At 35.5% G+C, this 19840-nt stretch overlaps 2 long non-coding RNA genes across 2 annotated transcripts in view; one reads left to right on the forward strand and one right to left on the reverse strand.

Moving 5' to 3' along the window:
* Positions 1-2666: 2666 nt before the first annotated feature.
* LOC138334385 (uncharacterized) overlaps positions 2667-19840 on the reverse strand; it is a 98164-nt gene continuing 80990 nt past the window's right edge. Inside the window, exon 5 of the long non-coding RNA XR_011210128.1 lies at positions 2667-2691. This is a non-coding gene — a long non-coding RNA (uncharacterized lncRNA). The remainder of the gene's footprint in view (positions 2692-19840) is intronic.
* Positions 7589-10666, forward strand: LOC138335777 (uncharacterized). The gene is made up of 5 exons (XR_011210325.1): positions 7589-7682; positions 9197-9307; positions 9632-9718; positions 9954-10040; positions 10306-10666. It is a non-coding gene; the product is annotated as an uncharacterized lncRNA (long non-coding RNA).

Consider the following 19840-nt stretch of genomic DNA (forward strand, 5'->3'; position numbering starts at 1 on the left):
GGGTGTTAGATGATGTTGTGTTGGGTGTTAGATGATGTTGTGTTGGGTGTTATATGATGTCGTGTTGAGTGTTAAATGATGTTGTGTTTGATGTTAGGTGATGTTGTTGGGTGTTAGATGGTGTTGTGTTGGGTGTTAGATGATGTCGTGTTGGATGTAAGATAGTGTTGTGTTGGGTGTTAGATGATGTTGAGTTTGATGTTAGGTGATGTTGCTGGGTATTAGATGGCGTTGTGTTGGGTGTTAGATGATGTTGTGTTACGTAAGATAACAGCCAGGACCAGTTAAGGATGGTCCCCAATGTGCGAGATATGGTACGGTGTGTGGTTTTATGTGTTTGTGGTGGCTGTGGTATATTCCTGTTATGTTTCCCTGTAACATTGGACATTTAAACATAGCAAAACATTTAAAATTAAAAAGAAATCGTTCGTCGTTTCATTGTCTTACATTTACATCGGACATTGTTCAAAATGCTTCATCTTGTGAGCAAAATGGTTTTTAAAAACCAAACCAAACACTATGACTTTAGCATAAATTATGGAAAAGTTTGAAAGCTTTATTCTTTCATTTAATAAGAAAATTGATAATTATATCCATATAAAATTAACTGGATAATTGAAGTCTCTGAGGATTTTTATAATATCAATTTGGAATTGAAGTAATTATTGGCTGAAACTAAACTATTAAATTCATTGCCAGTTGACATGCGTGATTGAAATGATGAACAAAACTCGTACAGGAATAATTACGTGTTGGCATGAACGGCATTAAGTGATGAATAAATTTAATATCGCTAATAGATTATCCAATGCAATTTGACTGAAGCTAAAATAGATTGGAAATGATAATTTCCTCGGTTTAATTCCAACTATCATGTCAATTTCCTATTCTCGGTTCAGATTGTACCCACGACGATGTTTACATAACTTTTGTCCGGTCACGTCATCAAAACGTTTGTATCCCAAGGGAATGTCTAACACTGATATCAAAGTTCTAACGTCCTGTTTGTACTACGCATGTCAACATGGATGAGTTGCGCTGTCGCTCAAAGTACAAAAAGAGCATAACTTATTTTTACTTTGGTCATTTATATTTCGTATAGAAAGGACCGTGTATGGTTCGGGCCCCAAATCTATGAATGGACCCTTTTCAAGAACAATAGAAATTTGCCCAAGAACCGATTTATTAAAAATAAATGTTATTTGTAGCAACATTAATGCAAACACTTGAAAAACGTTGAAAAAAAAATAAAAATGTCCATTGTTCGTGAAAGAGGTCTTTTTCAAAACTTTGATTTTGTGATTAATTTGTTAAATATTTAGTAAATACCTGATCATCTATAACGACTGTTTTCTGATTTTGGACATGTTTTGGAAGTTTTTGTCTATGAAACTATAGAGTGCATTCTTGAACAAACTTAATATGTACAATATGCGCCGCAGTACATCCTTAGAAGAAATATGATGTTTGTTCAAGGATGATTTCCAAAACCAAAATTGTCAAAATTTCCACTTTTTCATAATTTATGCATATTATGAGTGGCTACCATGGTAACTGAAACTGTGGAATTAAAAACTATCCTTACAATCAAAGAAGGGGTGTAATAAATATATTATGAATCAATACCTTCTACTATCAGTGGAGTTACAATTCTCTGTTAAAAATCATGCTTTGTTTCCATTCCAGCTAATATGTGTGATTAATTAAGCAGTTAATTGCATTCTTGTGAGATTTATCCCAGGATTTCAGAAAATTAGATAAAGCTTGTTATGATTGATTTTTTCTGCAATCCTGGGAGAATTATAGGACCATAAATCTCCCAAGAAGGCAATTCAATGCTTATATTTCCGTTTTCTATTATTTTTAAGTCAAGCTGCAATGTTTACTGTTATTGCTATCACCAAATCAAATTCCCCGCTGCCCCATCAGTGGCACCTCTTCTTGTGATGTCATAAGTACCGCCAACGTCATAATAGCTGGTGGTTGTGAATGACTGTATGAGAGTTACAGATCCATAGTCACAATTCATCTGTTCGGACTGAAATTCCGGAATTCTGAATTATCTTTAAATACAAGGTTTATCTTGGTGCGACTTAGGAAAGCCAAGACGTGCTTGTATTGTAAAATACTAACCAAGTATTCTGTTTATCCTGTATTTATTTCCTTATGTATGTTAGTTATTTACTTGATTTCGCTCCAATCAAAACACTTATTTGATGCGCAAGAAAATGTTCATTCACTAAACCCAATGAGAGTATACTATTTATAATCGCCTTCACAAATAGATATAGTAATTCTGTTCAATGTGTAATATCACCGAAACAATAAGGAAATAGTTAAAAAAAACCAAAAAAACTAAATTCGTTGATTTCCATCCCCCGCTTTCATGGCATATTGTTGGTAAACGTTATTGAGGTTATGCTTAACCTTGGTTGAAACATGCCGTGGCAATCGAACTTGGCCATGCCCTTAAGGCATTTGACCTTGTTACCAAGTTTGAATATTCATTATGTGGACATATACCAGAATAATTTTCTCTTATTAGCCAGAAAGAAAACGTAAATGAACACATATGCGCTTACGATAGTTACCTGGCTCACCACATGCAGGTCGTGTCGATTGTCAGTCACATGATACGATTCGAAATCCGACAAAACCCGAAGTCACTGAACATGGCGGTGATTGAAGGCGCTTTATTCAAAACCAGGAATATATGATCCCTAGATTTCGGCTCTCTTATAGGCCGACATATATTTTTGGGGAGCAAAATCATCAATTGCAAGTTACATGTCAATGTTCAAATATCAAATGTTTAGTGACATATCGTAACAGTGAAATCAGCATGCAATAAAAGTTCAAATATACGAAAATAAGCTTAGTCTAAATCAGGTACAATCTAGATATACGTGTAGGCCAAATATTGTTTCGATATTTGACAAGGGGATACCAGAATCTTGATGCAACCGAGATGTGATTTAATTGTTAGATTGTTTGATAAATTTACGCTCTATTAACAATAATGGTCATATAAGGACGGCCTCCCATGTTTGCGATGTGTAGCGTGCGTTAGTGCGCGTGGGTTTTTTGGGAGACTACGGTATGTTTTGTATTGTGTCTTCTTGTAAATTGAAACGCTTGCCCTATTTGTAGTGCTATATCATTAAAGCATGCCGCCGAAGACACCAAGCATCACACCCCACCCGGTCACATTATACTGACAACGGACGAACTAGTCGTCCTACTCTGTATGCTGAGCGCTAAGCAGGAGTAGAAACTACCACTTATATAGACTTTGGTGTGCTAGGGGATAGAACCAGAGCCTTCCTCACAGGGCCGAGTGCTCAACCAAAGGCCAAAAGTGGAGTGGTGTCTAGGGACACGTTAGGAAGGAGGGAGTAATTTAGGGAGAAAGAAAAGATAAGAACCTAAATTTAGTCTACGTCCTATTAACAGTCATTGTCATGTAAGGACGATCTCCCAAGTATGCGATGTATAGCTTGTGTTTTGTACGGCGTGCGTGTTTTGGGAGACTGCGGTATATTCGTGTTTGTCTTCTTGTAAAATAGAACACTTGCCTTTTTTATAGTGTAATATCACTAAATCATGCCGCCGAAGACACCAAGCAAACGACAACGTGTGAACCAGTAGTCCTACTTTCTTAATGATGAACGGCTAGCAAGAGTAGAAACTACCACTTTTATAGACTACATTGTGTCTCGATCAGGGGACAGAACTAAAGAACTAAGGGCCTTCATCACAGGACACTTTAAATGCTGTATTACTATAAAACTGCAGGTTATCTAAACCTTTTATTGATATCAAACATTCGTCATGAGAAAAAAATCTATAGTGTTTTGCGTTGGTTACAAAGTTGCAGGAAACCTGTGAAGTTTTAATTTCAACAGTCTGAGTAACGAAATCGACACTGTGGGTTGATTTTGCAGGTTGACGATGGGGTATTAAGTTACATACACACAGTCACAGTAAGGGTTCTGATTATGGTAGAAATGAAGCTAGAATCATGACTCTCTTTACATAAAACACGGAACTACGATAGTGTTTCAAACCATTTAGTTTCAGGTGGTCATGATGGTAACTATACCCCTGATCATTGAAGCCTCATACAGTTACATGGATATTATATATTAGCGAATGTCGGTATAAACGGTCAAATACGAAGGACGCAGATGCTAAAAAGGAAGTCTTTATTAGTGCTTTCGTTAAAATGTTTCTAAAGACTTTATCAAATAAAAGATGGATTTATCATAATGAAACTTCACACACACATGTAAAAACAGGGAATAACTTTTGATAAATCAACGTTAGAGGCTTTTTATGACGATGTAACAAACATTTTTAAATAACATTCATTTGTTTGTTTGTTTGTTTGATTAATTAACGTCCTATTAACAGCTATGGTCATGTAAGGACGGCCTCCCATGTATGCTGTGCGTTGCATGTATGTTGTGCGAGGTGCGTGTTTTGGGAGACTGCGGTATATTCATGTAGTGTCTTCTTGTATAGTGGAACTGTTGCCCTTTTTATAGTGCTATATCACTGAAGCATGCCGCCGAAAGACACCAAGCAACACACCCCACCCGGTCACATTATACTGACAACGGGCGAACCAGTCGTCCCACTCCCTGTATGCTGAGCGCTAAGCAGGAGCAGAAACTACCACTTTTATAGACTTTGGTGTGTCTCGGCCAGGGGACAGAACCCAGAGCCTTCCTCACAGGGGCGAACGCTCAACTCAAGGCCAAAAATGAGGCGGTGCCAAGGGAGGCATTAGGAAAGACAAAGTCAGTTAGGAAAAAAGAGAAAAGATAAGATCCTAAATTTAGTCGCCTTTTACGATCATACAATAGGGGCAGCAGGTACTTATTTTTATTTCCGCATGGACTTTCGCTATACAACTTATATAATTAAGTCATAGTTTGGTGGTCAAGTGATATGATACAATATCAGCAATTTTAATAGGGTTTTCAAATAGCCTGAGCAAATTTACATATCAAGTTGTCAGGTTAGGTCACATTATACTGACAACAGGCAACAAGTCGTCCCATTCCCTATACACTGAGCAATAAATAGACACTACCACTTCTATTGACTATATGGTGTGCCTCGGCTAGGTGACAGAACCCACAACCTTCATCAGGGCTAAGTCTCGAGCATCGGCCAGAAGTAAGGTGGTTTTAAGAGAGACATTGGGAACATTAATAAAATAAGAAAGTAAGTTAGGAAGAAAGGAAAGATAAGATTTTAAATTTAGTCGGCTTTTTACGACCATGTAGTAGGTACAGCAGATACAGTTCTTACTGTTTCTAACCTTCAATAAATTTACGGGAAACGCCAATATTTATCCTAAGGAAGGCCCTGGGTTCTGTCCCCTGGCTGATATACACCACAGTCTATAAAAGTGGAAGTTTCTGCTCCTGCTTAGCGCTCAGCATACAGGAAGTGGGACGACTGGTTCGCCGGTTGTCAGTATAATGTGACTGGGTGGGGTGTGTTGCCTGGTGTCTTCGGCAGATTGCTTCAGTGATATGGCACAATGCGTTTGATTTCATTAAAGCTACCCTGGTTGGACTTTGAGCAGAAGGACCCAAACTTTTTTCTTCTATCTAGTGTTATATGACAACCTAGACTTTAATTATAGAACACAATAGCTAACTAATATTACTTTGTGCTAATAATACAGTACAAAACTTTAACAAAGTTTAACACTGTGGTCTATGTAAAATTATTTAGTTGGTTGTTCTCTATAAAACCGTTACATGCATATGCCGACTGGCTTGTATCGGCACATCAGGAAACCTCTCGTGGAGCCATGACCAGTGCAGTCTGGGGATACGTGAAATCGTCGATAATGGCCGTGTTTAAACTGAATGCAAATTATAAATACCATGATCTTACGTTGTTCGATTGTTAAGATTTCTGTGCTCACGTGTTTAAAAAAATAATTGTTTAATAACCAATGACATAGTTTTACTTATTTTAACAGACCGTGATGCTATACCGAATATATAATGAATATATATCGTTAGATTTATAGTTTTGGTTGGGACAAATTTTAGCGCTGTGCTTATATTAACGCTATGGCTTGAGTGCGAAATGCGCTAAAATTAGATTAATGCTAAAATTAGTACACGTACAGTATATCATGATATGCTTTTGTCTTGCAAGGGGTTCTTCCTTCAATAATTTCTACGGCAGTTTGATCATGCATGAACGCATTAGATCGTTTTAATTATCATATTAACAAATTCCTGGCACATCTTTATCATATTTCCAATTTGAGGGCAACGAAATGTATCTTTAAATTAGGATAGGAATTGGAATTCGGCTGATGTGCTGTTTTTATATTTTATATATCCCGAATGTTAAAGTGCAATAAATATGTATTTTTTAAAGACAACCAAAATACGATTGTGGCATGAGCAACATGTATTTGCCAGATATGTCTAACTTCTGTCATTGTTTGATATGCTTGTTTCATCATTAACATCAGAAATCCGTTTTAAGTGATGTGACTCAATATCAATTTGCTTGTACCTCGATATAACATCACTATTATTGTGATACTGTCGGATCGTTTGCTCTTGGTTCATGTTTAGATGTGAATCCAGATATTCCTGAAGTGAACACCAATTTTCTCTCCTCCAAACTGAAGAGTTATCTGTTACAGTCACGTGCAGTTATTTTCCTGACTTCCATTTCTGAGATTAAAATCAGACATTGCTTTGTTACAATGTACAATTTGCATCCTAACTAAATCATGGATATAGTTCATGCCTACTTTTAGAAAAGGATGCCTGTCACACATTCGGTTAAGGGTTTACTTAAGGCTATGTTGATGTTAGATAAATGTGCAATGTTTGAAAGCTTATTTCTCTAAAATTTCAGCATGTACCAACCCTAAATTACACATAAATAAAGAAAAAATGTTATTCTTTTCAATGCCTGCCAGCATTGATAAAAAGAGTTTAACAACGTGTAGTTAGCAGCAAGTTTATTTAGTAATATTTATATCAAAACACGCCTTATATTGTAAAATATCGGCACAACTAATAATACACAAACTAATGCTATAATTCATCACATGATGTCAATTTAATGTTCAGAAAGGGCAAGCTACCCTTGAACGACCATGTCAACTTATTTGTAATGGATAATTGGTCTCAGAATGTTTATAATTACGAACGGCTCCATATTGGTTTGTTTTTAGCGACATGCATTTGTCTCTTTCTGCAAATCGAAGTACGCGATCCTGACAAGTAATGTTGAAAACAAATATATGATGTCTTAATGGGTATCGAGCTAGAACTTTATGACATACATTACTGCTTATACGTAGAAATTAGGATTTTATTTTGGCACATCAGTGCATGTCAAAACCGAAAAGAGAGTATGTATCAATTGCAACCCGCCGATACGTATTCACCAAATATTGAAGATAATGTGTAATAAAATAGTTTTTGGTATGATTAAACATTATATTTCTTAGATATTGTCAAAAATGCATAGTGAATAGTATCAAAACGTCGAGAAACACGTTTGATATAAATACGAAATTACTATATCTTTCAGGTATAGGACTTCCGGTTTGGTGTGAAATGCCCCCATTGGAGTAAACACCGATGAAAGTTTGTGTTTTTACAGAGATTCAACATCTAATTTCGGTAAAAATTTTGTCTGTTTGTATCTGTAGCATCTTTTATCATAATTAAGTCAAAAAAATGGCGATCATTACTATGTTGTCATCAGAGATCTGTTAAATATTGGTTAAAGTTGATCTGTCAAAACCGCGACACCACGCGGTACTCGGGTAAGTATAAGTTACACATTTTACGATGTATTTTTTAGAAATTATTACATGGTTGTTTTTGTGTAGGAAAAAGAAAACTTCTGTTGTAACAGGTAAGTTAAAATTGACATGTTTCGAATTGGCATTGTATGGAGCACTACATGGAGCAGCCATTAACGTAAATACGCTATTCTGTGGAATATGGGCAACAAGAAGAAAACAAGTCGTGTTTTTGGAAAAGAAACCGAAATCGAAAACACCAGAATCGAGCTCTGTTCACCTTCCCCCAAAGATGTTTGTGGCCAAATTTGGTTACAATACATGCAGAACTCAATCTGTTTAAAATACAGATCCTTATATCCACTCCGTTATATAAAGGATCTGACAATATCCCATATGGGGTCACGTCCAGATGAACTTTATACATTTTCTACACCTTGTCACATCAATTGAAAACGATATTTCGTTAAGTTTACATATACAATTAGCTTTATTGTGCTCTTCGGGCGAGATGACTACGTAAACCAAAATAATTCTGACAGCTTTTTTAAAAACTATTTCGTCCCTGAAATTCACTGTCAAAATTTTGCAAGTAGCAATTTGATTGGCCATTTTCAAAGGTCACCTGGACATTACCCCTCATGGGATTTCCTCAGATCCTCTTATCTAACGTAGTGTTAATAAGGATCTGTATTTTAATCAGATTGTGCAGAACTCTAGGCCAAGTAGCGATATATAGGATTTACCTCTACTTCCCCTATTTGGCCCCGCCCCTCCTGCCTCCGGAGGTCAGAGCCAAAATTTATACAAATTCTGTTCCCCTCCCCCCAAGAATGTTTGTGGCCAAATTTGTTTACAATCCATGCAGAGCTCTAGGACAAGTAGCGATTTAAAGGAAATGATGACGGACAGACGACGGACGGACAGACGACGGACGCCGCGCCATGACAGAATCTCACCAGCCATGGTCTCCGCAACATTTGCAACAAAAACTGCATCGACTTGTTGTTCGTACAATGAATTCATACCAGGTTTTCATACAAAGGACATATAGGGACAACATCATGTGGGAAAATATGTTAGCCAAGCTTTAAGCATTTTACTTCAAAGCCCTTCTCACAGAACTTGCATTACCATGCGAAGGAAAATGTCCTGAAACACGAGAACCAGATATATGGGTAAGTGTGTAAGTGGTATCAGCATCACATCAAATGTATTTCTTTTGATTATGTTTGTATTGATCTTTCTCCTTAATTTTAAAAAGTAAAAAGGTAGTATTAAGTTTGTATTTGCAAAGAATTATCACATGCATCAATTAAAATCTGCATCTACTAGTGACTGATAAGATGACAAGTGTTTTAAGACATCCATTAATTTTTATAATTATAGTATGTTCCAAATGCCAAGTAGAAGAAGACTAGTCCAACCAAGAGACGGAGACAAGCAAACTGTTCTCACTCATCGGAGCCAGATGCAACCTGCCAAGACCCAGCCACATAGGTACATATAAGACATTGTAGTATATATTTGTCACTAAATTTCTTACTGAATAATTTATGGGGCATGTACATTTTAAAATTAGAGAAATTTACATTGTATTGTTCTTGAAATATCTATATTTTAGAGAATTTTTCTTTATTTGGGAAAATATACATAGAAAAATTACTGTTTGTTAAAAGGTAAATTATGTTGTTTAAAATTACGGTAATCGAGTATGCTTGTCTCATGGACATTTCTTACCTTTGATTTAATGTATTATTTTGTATTAGTAATTTTCCATTACTTTCTGGTTCAATTGCTTATTATTGGATTCTTTTTCAAAAGGGGAGGGAGAAAGCCGCTGTTCCCAATTACCACATTCTGTATACTTAGAGTCAGCCAGTACTTTTCGACAGCCCCTGCCCAGCACAGGTAGAAAAATATATGTATCGTGTATATATGCATTTGTGTGTGTATCCACATATATCTTCATCCATGATAAAATTACAATTTTAGATGTGTATGTATTTGAACATTAATTTCACACCCAAACAATAACAAAAAAATTGTTCAGGTATTCAAATACTTTCAAATTGTTAATTTGTCAAAGTATAAAGCCTCTAAATTAAAAAAAATATATGTATATTTTTGTATTGGGTTTCAATAGCAGACAAAGGAGAGGATTCATCTCGTCAGATTCATCACAACCACATTCAGCCAGCACATGCGAACAACCAGTCCCTACCCTGCACAGGTAGTATTCATATACAAAATGTATATATATATATAACGACATCTATCTTGACATGTGTGTATGTGTGTGTATAATTTGATACATGTATCCCTGATAACAATTATTATTTTAGATTTGTATGCAATTGGACTTTAATTCAAAATGGAATGAGTGCCTTATACGGGTTATAAAACCCAAAATAATAACAAGTTTTTTGTTCAAATTATCATATACTTTATAAATATGTTTTAACAGTTTCTTGATGCATGTTTATATTAATTTTCAGAAGTACTAGATACAGACCAACCAAATTCTTGGGTAGGCAAATTCTTCATGAGTGGGTAGTTGAGGACTGATAGGAAGAATTGTTTCAAAGGACAAAAGTTGTAAATGTGATTTCGGGGAAAGATGGATATCCTAATGCAGTATAAGAAGTTTTCCTTGACGGAGATGTTTACTCCTATGAAATCAACTATCTGATTCAGGATTACACAGCTGGATCTGTACAGTTCTGTGACATTTAAAAGATACTGATCACTGGTAAATATGTATTGATTACATGATGATCATGAATGAAATTGACTTATGATAGAGCTTTATTTGTTATTGTGAAAATATTCATACAACCCTCTTAGTAATTGTTATATTTGTACGGTATTTCTTAGTATGTTTGATTAAAATACATTGATATAACACCAATAAACACTAGCTTACCCTAGATACACCATTTTTCTTTAATTTTATCCATAATTGCAAGCTTTAGGAACTTTGTCATTTGTGCTGGAGTTTTTAGACAAAGGAGTACATTAATTTGATGATTATGGCTATACTAGAACGACAACAGAGTTATTATGAACATTTCTACATTCTATACATTTAGCTGAATAATTTGGTGTATAATAAGCTAATGATCATTGATGAAATCTTTGAATATTGGTCTTTGCAATTTCCCATTTGTTTCCCTTTAGTAAACCATTAACACAGCATAGTGCCCGTGATCCGTCCTGCAAGTTTCAACGTGGAAAAATAGCATCAAGATGAAGCATGTAGTATAGACTGATAGATCACACTAAAACCTAATGCATTAACAAGATAGCCAATCTTGTTACAATGTTACAATCAATAATTAACTTACATTATATATAATAATAATAATAAAAATACTGTAAGAGGTATCTTCATAATTCCAATTGTTCTGAAATCAGAACGATTTTTCAAGTGTTCCAGCAAAATTAATGTAGTGTAACTTACTTACATTTGGAGAAAATCGACTTTTTGTGTCCCAATTTTCCTGATGCAAATATTCACTGTTGTCATACTTGGAAGGTCTTTATCACTACAGTGTTTATTCCCGTTGAAAACAAACGTTCTGACGCCCTTCGCGGGTAAAGTTCATTTTACGAATTTAAAGTCAACAAAAGAAGCGGAACAATATCAAGAAACAGTGCATTTTCAGCTCTAATATCGACATTAGTCGGGCACAGAACTAGATACCAGATAATAAGAATTTCCTGTATTAAATGAAATAGAAAAATATTACGATGTCAGTAAATAGATGTTAAATTTCTTTCGTTTGATTCAATTTCTAAATTTGATTGACTTGATCCCCAACATTCCAGTGACGTCACTTTTAGTAGGAGTGAATGAAACGGCAGTCAGTCCCGCCAAACAGTTACGTCACAATCACCGGAATGACGTCGCTTACATATTTCCCACGTTAGTAAAAAGGAGTACACACTCATTCGATTTAGTAAAAGCATCTTTTCTTGATCATCAAAGAAGCATTTCGCTTTAAGCGAAATCGTGTAAATAACAGGCAATTTGTTTTCGTTTTGAATACCATCTTCTGTATGTATAATGAAAAAGTTGCAGGATAAACAGAATACACGGTCACTATCTTACAATACTCACAAGTTTTATTTTGGTGTCGACAGGGAAAACCGAGATGACTCGGCAAAACCTCCTCATCGCACAAACGATAGCAGCATCGATATTAATTATAGCAAAATAAAAATGTCCAACGTTGGAAATATTGCAAGTACATTCATTATTTACATTAACCAGTAATTAGAATAATCATTTATTTCATCTAGACTTAATAATTTGCAAATCCCATATACCGCCTGCAAGGAGATGTCCTTTGCCTATCGCTACCCACGATGCTCTCGATCGTGGTCTTATATTGTGTAACTTTTCATGGGATATTAAATCTAGATATATCTGTTTTCGACAGTTAAATGTCTATGAACACGTGTAAAACAAGCAGTCTCAACTGCTATTCCGAGACCGTAAAATGCAATCTTGGTCATCTCAGCCAAAACATAGGGGCACGCAAATTATGAAAGAAACGTTTACTAGTAATTTGATACATACATGTATGTCATTTAAAAGTATTGAGACCTTTTGATATGCACGAGTATATCATGACGTTTCAAGTGGCTGCCCGTATTATTTTTTGTGAAAAAGAATTATACCTATATGTTATAAAACTCGGTTAGCTTTTTTATTGTCATTATTGTTATAGACACTGTATGTGATATTTAAACGAAAACACATATTTTACCTAAGAAGCCAATGATATATATATAATGTAAGTATCGGTTAGCTTGTAATAATAATAATAATCATAAAACAGTCGTTAAATTCATCAAGTAGCAGGAGCTAAAATGAATAGAATGTCGGAATAGCCCTGTCCCAAATCACAACCCTAAAAGGGACTTATTTTGGGATTTTTCTCTTCCCTGTAACGACTTTCTTCTTCCAAATGTCCCACTAGATAACGGTTGAGATGGAATCAAGCGTGTAAGAACAGACCAAGACACACTGATATGGTCCTGAAAAACAGTTTTCAATGAGTACGTGTCTCAGCATCAGTCTTACGCATATACATTACGATAACTGTACCATCTTTGACCACAGAATGTGTAAATCTACTCTAAACTTGCTTGGCCAGTACTTTTGGTTTTGTTCACAGACGTAGTGGTACACTTAATTTATTTAAACTGCAATGACAATATGTACATCAGATAAATGATCGATAATTATGGCTAAGAAATGACGCATTTTTCATTGTTCCTTACACAGATATGTTCACGATATCATGCCAATATATTTAGAATATTTAATATAAAACCATAACAGTTCGGCTAGATTGTCAATAAGAGGATATATCAGTCTTACGCATATACATTTTAAGTCACAATTTATCATGTTGATAGATTGTGACTTAGAAATAGGATAGCCAACCTGCTCACAGACAGCCATAACGGATCAGCAGGATGAGTCTAATACGTTACAATGTAACAGCTTCTCTCATCCATGTATCTCCACCACGTCACATGCCAACGCATTGGACAAAATACATTCGTAACTTTTCACGTTTCTGTCCAAAGTCTGACCCTAAATGTGATAAGAAAAGTGTTTGGCTGAAACGAAAATTGCTTCTTGAAATTGAAATATATCTGTTTTGGCTATCATAATGCACCTTGGAAAAGGAATCAAAATGCCTTCGGAAAATAGCGGTCATAAAGAAACTGCATTTGGCATAAATGTCGCTTTTTTGTGCGTTTATTTCGAAACGCAATAATCCTTTACACATAAGCCAAATAACATTCCACCACATATATGTTTTTATTCATTTAGTTAAATCAAAATATTTTGCATTTAACATTGTTTTCGAGGTGTAAGGGACGTAATGGTCATATGGAAGGCGACTCCGATTTGTTTGCCTTGTTGTCTTTCGTATTGTCCCTATTGCGATCTCGGTAATGCCCCTCCAGCTAAATGCGGAGGTTGTGTACTTTATTCCATGAAATACAACCCACATCCTCGAAAAGCCAGGGGTTCCGATCACTTACGATCTCTACAACTCTGGACTATCTCGTAGTAAAACTGAGGCAACAAAACAGAACAGTTAATTCAGTCGTTTGATGCACATGAAAAGCGCCGAGTAACGGTACACTGTGCTTGACTGTGGGGCTTTGAAGTTGAGCGTCGTCCTCTCCGTAGTCCACAAAGAAATTGAGCAGGCCTGTGATTGGTTCAGATTTGTTCACCTGAGCTGCCTTCAGTTTTACTATGAGATAGTGCAGGTGTGGAGGGATAGTATGTGATCGGAACCCCTAGAGTATTGAGGATGTACAAACCAAAGTTATCTGGGATTAACGAAGGTCAATGGAATTACATTGTCGTAGCGTGAACGTGTCCTATCACTTAAATTGGAATATTCCTTGTTTCTTATGTATTAGTCCCGTAAAATTCTCGTTTCGACATAGATCAAACAAGTTATAAGATTTTCAAATACAATTTATCAATATCTGTAGCAAGTTTCCATTGCAATTCTTAATAGTTTTTTTTCTATACAGGGTTTTAAGAAATATTCCGCTTGACAGCCATTTTGAAATTGTTTCTTTTTCGCTCTGAATAGAGCCACAGTGTTACCATTTTTACTTCAATAATCACTGTGTCAGCATTGTAAGCTGTATCGAGCTACTTTTTGCTCTAAATCTTTATTAGGTTCGAGGTAATTAAAACGTTGAACATTAGTTTGTGAAATTTTTGGTCAATTGATTTTTATATTTCATTGTTATGTGAGCACTTTCATTTTTATTTTTCACTAATATTTAAATTGATCAAAAAGGTAAGCACACGGACCCTCATTTTTCTGTCTGATTTAGAAAGAACAAGCGAATTCGTTGAATTTCCATCCCCCGCTTTCAGGACATATTATAGGAAAACATTATGGAGGGCGGAAAATGACCTTTTTATTAAATCAAACGGCCATAACTCTGCTTAATAAGGTATGTCGCAAGTGGCGATCGAACTTGGCGAAGCCCTTAATGCATATAACTTTGTTACCAAATTTTAACAATATTAGTTTTAACATTTTTTAGTTATTACAAGAAAAATGACATTTGTAGTGAATTAAAGGGTCATAACTCTGATAAATAACATCCACTGAAAGAGTTGATCGAATTTGGCCAGGCACTTAAGGCTTTCAAGAGACCGCAGAACCAATTGATTTCGCTATATACGATATATTAACGTTTGCCACTGTCCAGGTTAAATAGAAATTTAAGTCTGGTCACCTGTCACTAATTTTGAAGAATGGCATCTGGCATACCTGTGAATAAAAAGAAATAAAGATCTACCATCTTGCTAAATTTTTATGTGGGGGGTTCCATCTTATGTTGAATTCCGCACCAAAAATTGACCAAAATATTCATGAAATTCCAATATTGATTACCTCCCCCTGTCAGACACACACTTGACAGAATTTTAAAATTTCTTTACATATTTTACATCTACATGTATTGCCCAACCCACACATTAAACATTTGAAACTGATGCGCCCTGAATACCCAATCAGCAGGCTCCGAAACATTCACCTCTCTATGAAATCTTGTGCCCAAAAGGGGATTTCCAGGAATCTATTTTTGGTTTGATTCTGCGGTCCCTTCAACACTGTTACCAAGTTTGAAGAAAGTCGGATATTATTAATTACAGTTATTGTACGGAAGTGGCAGAAAACTGACTTTTTTAAATTTAAACAAGGGCCATAACAATTATAAATAAGGTCCGTTGAAAGTCGCGATCGAACTTGGCCGAGCCCTTAAGGCATTTAACCTTGCCACAAATTTTGAAGAAGATCGGTTTACATTTGTTACACTTTTTGCACGGAAATGGCAGAAAATGACATTTTTGGTAATTCAAAGGGCCATAACTCCGCTAAAAAACGCCATCGACAGTCGCGATCGCACTTGGCCGAGCCCATAAGGCATTTTACCTTGTCACAAATTTTGAAGAAAATCGGTTTACATTTGTCATTGCACGGAAACGAAGTGTTACAGACAGACTATTGATAAGCTAAATATTGACAAAAGAATATTACCAGAATTTTTTTCTATATAGGGTTAAATTTGGAAAATGGCTGAAAAGGGTGCATTTTGTAGCTCAAAATTAAAGGTAGGGGTAGCATATATGTTGTTATTATAAAAATATGAGTCTAACTAATCGTATATATTTAAAAGAAGACTTCTGGAAAATAAGTTCTAAAAACATCCATACATATCAATCACCTCATTAGGAAAATATGGCTTTAATCTCGCGTGTATATGGTCAAAACGGCACATTTCACATAAAATTCAACATTGTTTTATCACGTAGGTATCTCAAAAACTCCTATTTCCAAAAATCTATAGGGGAAAAAAGCCTAATAAAAGAAAACTTTGACTTCTCAGAGGAATACATCTTGAATGAATACCAATTACATTTATATTTTATCGAGTGCAGAGAAAACTTTGATATTTTCACAAGTGCGAAAAAACAAAGTTTCCACCTCATTCGATGAAATATTACTGGTATTAATCAAGAAACAAGGAATATTCTATCTATTACACATTTTTTCTCGCTTTCATTTACAAGAGACCATCACTACTAGTTCAGCCAAAGGTTATTCCGCTATTTGTTATTTGCTATTGCGAATATTACGCCGTATATTTGTAAGCATAACGTCATATTCCTACACAAAAATATGACGTCACTTTCGCTCACAAACTTATGACGTAACAATCAAAATGATATTTTCACTGTCAATGCTGCATTTCGATTGGTCAAACTCGAATGAAAATATCAATTGATATTTTGATATAAATTGATATTTTGCATTGGAGTGAAGTATATCACTGTTATGTTAACCTTAAAACCTTAAAGTTATATGAAAGAGTTACTATTAGACAATGATATTCTATATACAAAATTGGATGTATCGTATACGTTTGTTAAAATATTGAATTAAAACTCTGCATTGGAATTTAGATACCATCACGAATGTTTTGGCATGCCCACGCACTCACCGAAGTATTCTAGCACTGCTGTCGAGTTCGACTTTCATTAAACCAATCTGAGAGATTTGGCCGGAATTCCCTGAGGAGTTCCGGCTGAGTAACCAAGCACGACCATCGAATGTCCACAGACATGATGTTTAGTGATAGTGCCATACGGTTCAGTACATTTCCCTACCAATGTCCTCGCTAACTATAGCCATATATACATGTTTATCAGGGATTCATCATCCTCATCTGTTTTCAAATCACGTCATTTTTAGATTCTAGATACTCGTATCAACTATGATACTATATCGTAATTAGAAAAGCATTTTGCTATTCTCGAACATTGCTACTTTACCAAGTCTTAAAAAATATCAAGAAAGTCTTAATGCCTGTGATGACGTGATATTGACGTGGTCACGTGATATTCTCATTAGCGTTTAATCGGTCTTCTTATGTGTTCCTTTAAAATGATTGTGTGTTACCATGTGTACATTTCAGGTGGTTGGACTCACGAGATAAACGTTTTGAATAGTATTAAAGACATAAATTGAGGTATCGAAGGCATTCTCTCATTTTGCATCGCTGAATATTTTAAATAGACTAATATTTCCTCTCTAAATATATCTCAATTCAAAACATGTTTTCAAAGACAATAATAGTACTATATAAGTAAAGTAAGCCGTGATTTGAATACCACACATGGACATGCTATTGCATGGTTTATAGTAAATTTAATGTACTTGTTTGTTGATAGCGATTTCGGCAATGAACCATTCAGTAGCCTGCGATTGAAAGTAATTTTTGTATACAATCGAGGCAAAACCGCACACCAGTTCTGAGTTATTTCATACCTCATCGGAGTTATTATTAGAATTTAAGAAGTACAATTTTTTTGTAAACTCGAATGAAAGTGTTGGAGATTTTTACTAAAGCGTACTAATATCTATATCATGCCTATTGCAAATATTAAAAGACAAACCCACTAACTCTATTTTAACTAATTTTACAATTTGGTAAGTCTTTACAAATATCAATAGTAACCACAAAATGCCTGAAAATCTATTTTTAAATATATCGCTCACTATTTCTGGAACTCAATCAGTGTGTTTGATTAATTAATGTCCTATTAACAGCACGGGTCATGTTAAGAAGGCCTCAATTCTTACGCCCTACCTGCAACTCAAATAGTCGCAGTTCGGCCCCTATGACACTGAAATACCTACAATTTTTAGTTTTATTATTCATGATACATCGAGGTGATATGATGGACATTTAGAGGATAATCCATGAAATGTAAGATTAAGTGAAGTTACTGGTCGTGTGAAGATGTAGCAATACATTTCAACTTACTTTAGGGAAAGGAAAATCTAAGGAAATTGAAATACCAACATTAATTTATCCTTATAGAGATAAAAAAACACAGTTGTAAAATTAGAGAACCAATGGAATACAGTTGGGAGCAAACTAAACTTGGTATCTAGTGCACTTTGTTTGTTTGTTTGTTTGATTAATTAACGTCCTTTTAACAGCTATGGTCATGTAAGGACGGCCTCCCATGTATGCAATGTGTTGCGTGTATGTTGTGCGATGTTTTTGGGAGACTGCGGTATATTCGTGTTGTGTCTTCTTGTATAGTGAAACTGTTGCCATTTTTATAGTGCTATATCACTGAAGCATGCCGCCGAAGACACCAGGCAACACAACCCACCCGGTCACATACTGACAACGGGCAAACCAGTCGTCCCACTCCCGTTATGCTGAGCGCTAAGCAGGAGCAGAAACTACCACTTTTATAGACTTTGGTGTGCCTCGGCCAGGGGACAGAACCCAGAGCCTTCCTCACAGGGGCGAGCGCTCAACCAAAGGCCAAAAGTGAGGTGGTGTCAAGGGAGACTCTAGGAAGAACACAGTAATTTAGGGAGAAAGAAAAGATAAGATCCTAAATTTAGTCGCCTTTTACGATCATGCAATAGGGGCAGCAGGTACAATTCTAACGCCCTACCTGCAGGGCACTTTGTAGTGCATATATAGTGAACAACGTAGTGCACTAGACTAAACATTGAGGTGCACTACAATGTTAACTCCAGTGCACTACAGTGTTAACTCTAATGCACTATGATGTTAACTCTAGTTCACTACAATGTTAACTCTCGTGCACTACGTAGTGCACTTCAGTTTTACAGTTCTATGATACACACATGTTCAAGTATAACCTTACAAATACAAGTATATTCAAATTTGCCCAGATGAAAACCATATATGTACACCAATAAAAATAACCATTTCATTTTATTTCTTAATTATTTACATACTAACTTAGTTATTAAATAGAGAGTACATTTGGTATTGTACAATGTATGCAATAAGTAGGAGTATCAGGTTCATCTGTCTTATGCACTACGATGCGAACTCTAGTGCACTACAGTGTTATAACTCTAGTGCACTACGTTGTTAACTCTAGTGCACTACGATGTTAACTCTAGTGCACAAGCTAGTGAACCGGAGTTCAAGTGCACTCCAGTGCACTTCACTACCAAGTTTAGCTTGCTCCCAACTGTTAGACAGAATACTGAGGTCTACTTATTAAGTTGTCATATACGTCTTTATAACTTTTGGTATCAGAGAATTCATTAATTTACGGCTGACGAATGAGAGTTTGGTTTTGATCTCTCCTTTCACTGCTTCATTTATTTATAGACTTGACCACATAGACAAAAAGGTCGTCTCATTTTTCATAATATACTCCTATGACTACTGTTGTTTTCGAAGCTTTACCAATAAGTCGTAAAATTGTAGATTTCATTGAGTTATCGACAATTGTATGCAAAATAAACTTTTGGTAATTACTTTGAAACTGTCGAAAACATCAGGTAATGAAGCACGTTAATTACATCAACCGCATTTTTTTTTATATATAAATTTACTCCTTTTGGTATCAGCGTTATGTAGTCTTGTTGTATACTAGTATATATTTGACACTAGGTAGAAACG

The sequence above is a fragment of the Argopecten irradians genome, chromosome 11 (genome assembly GCF_041381155.1).
Source record: "Argopecten irradians isolate NY chromosome 11, Ai_NY, whole genome shotgun sequence".
Lineage (NCBI taxonomy): Eukaryota > Metazoa > Mollusca > Bivalvia > Pectinida > Pectinidae > Argopecten > Argopecten irradians.